The sequence below is a fragment of the Helianthus annuus genome, chromosome 10 (genome assembly GCF_002127325.2).
Source record: "Helianthus annuus cultivar XRQ/B chromosome 10, HanXRQr2.0-SUNRISE, whole genome shotgun sequence".
NCBI lineage: Eukaryota > Viridiplantae > Streptophyta > Magnoliopsida > Asterales > Asteraceae > Helianthus > Helianthus annuus.
Genome location: NC_035442.2, coordinates 102,603,356 through 102,605,588, shown reverse-complemented (window position 1 = coordinate 102,605,588; position 2,233 = coordinate 102,603,356). Strand labels below are relative to the sequence as shown.

The 2,233-nt window shown below is 41.4% G+C and overlaps 1 non-coding gene across 1 annotated transcript; it reads left to right on the top strand.

Annotated features, from left to right (window-relative positions):
• Positions 1-242: 242 nt before the first annotated feature.
• Positions 243-349, top strand: LOC118483660. The gene has a single exon (XR_004870947.1). It is a non-coding gene; the product is annotated as a small nucleolar RNA R71 (small nucleolar RNA).
• Positions 350-2,233: the final 1,884 nt, after the last annotated feature.

Here is a 2,233-nt window from a genome sequence, read left to right as displayed (position 1 = left end):
TTTGGTTAGTGGTTTGAACATTACCGTCATCTATTGCGTGCACTTGAGGTCGGGCAATGGCCAGTCGTGCTCTCCTCGATGCTTGAGCTTTTCTTTTTGATGTAGTTGCCATGCTCTCCAAAACCTCCCAATCATCATTCTCGTAATTTGTACCAAAAGTCCCACCGGTGATAGACATTAAATCACGAGCATCTTCGGCACTTAACCCCTCGTGAAAAGCATTCATTAATTCCCACAATTCAATTCCATGGTGAGGGCAATTTTTGATCATCATATTGAAACGCTCAAAAGCCTCATGAAACATTTCACCATGTTGTTGTTGAAAGCTCCTCAACCCTTTTCTAGCAACATTCGTCTTTTGAGCGGTGTAGAATTCATCGAAAAAGGTTTGTTGCATTCCCCCCATGTATATATGGATGCCGAAGGCAAAGTGTAGAACCATTTTTTCGCCTTATCTTCCAAAGAAAATTGGAATAATACCAATTTAATATCATCGGCCGAGAACCCTTGACTCCCAAGAGTGTTACAAATCGAGTCATAAGCCTCCAAATGAAACTAAGGCTCCTCCGTTGCTAATCCTTTATACTTTGGTAAACTTTGCAAAGAGTTGGTCCTCACTTCAAATGTCCTCCCTTGATCATTGTGAGGAATAACTACCGGTGAAGGGTTTTGAGTGATTACCGGCCTAAAATGTGCTTCGATGCCCCTCACATTTTCTCTAAGGTGTCTCCTTGGTACACCAAACCTACCTCTTGGAGGAATAGAACCCATTGGCCTTGGTACTTGCCCTTGTGGTGCGATTGGTTGTTGAAACTGTTGTTGTCGCATCGGTGGCCGTTGAGGTGGTCTTTGAAATTGTGGTTGTACATTTTGTGGCCGGACTTGTTGCAATGGGATAGGATGTTGTATTGGTGGCCCTTGTGGTCTTGGCCGAATGTGTTGTGGTACGAGTTGTTGTTGTTGTGGCATTCCACCGACACTTGCCATCCCTTGAGATTGACTTTGCACATATCCAAATTCTCCTTGATCACCATAACCCCCGTAAGCATACCCATCCTCATCATAACCCTCAAACTCCTCAAATCCTTCATCATACCCATCTCCTTGAATTCCCGACGATTGCCCAAATGGAAGGGTTGAATATTGAAAACCCGCTTGGTTCGATGGTCTAAATGTTGAAGTAGCATGGACAATGGTCGAAATTGGTGCTATGGTATGGCTTGAATATGACGGACCCGCACCCGGGAAGAAATGGGACAATGGTGGTATAGTAGTGGATGGGTTAAAGGTAATGGTTGGTTCTTCTTGGGTAGTAATGGGTTGTGTGGTGTTGGTTTGTGTAGTGTCATGAGGTGGAGTAGGAATTGTAGTGGAATTTGGTATAGTTGTGTTTGGTGATGGTTGTGTGGAAGTAGGTATAAATGATGAGGTCGTTTGACCCGTTGTAGGTGGAATTTGTGAATCAGCCATGATGTTTCTTGGTGTAATTGGTGAAGTGGGTGAACCAATAATTCTGTTTTCTCGCAATAAAACCCTGTTTTGCCGTAATGTTCTTTCGATTTCCGGATCAAATGACAATGGTGACGCTTTGTGAGAGCCTCTAATATGCATGCACCTGTAGAACCTGCACACTAAACACACCAGTGTAAACCCGAAAATAACAAAGCAAAACTAACAAACTAACACACGTTGCGCACTACTCCCCGGCAACGGCGCCAAAATTTGACGTGCTTGTCGTGGTTACACGCAAATTTAATCCCAAAAACAACTATAGATAGTGGTAAAAGGGTATCGAACACAGGGAGTTTGTGGAAAGTGTGTCGATTATGTAGCTTTGCACTAAAACTAATATTAAACTAAAATTGCAGAAATTAAAATTCAAGAGTTGATTGTTTTGATTTTAAGAACTAATATTAACTAATTAAATTGCAACTCAAAGAGTGTTTTTGTAAACAGATTAGGAACAAGCGACCATCCTAGATTTCAGGTTTTAATCCAAACTAATGTTTATGCTTAACTAGAAAGAACCACATAGACATGGCTCGTGTTTGATTATCTGTTTGTGATGAAAGAGAACTAAGTACTCGGATTATAAAATGCGAGGTTGTTACTCGATGATCAATTGACAATTATCCAACCCTAACCACTCCCATGATATCTCGATTGCCAACGGCACCAAGAACGTATGGTTTAGATTAACATCAAACAATAATCAACAATTTACAAAACAAAT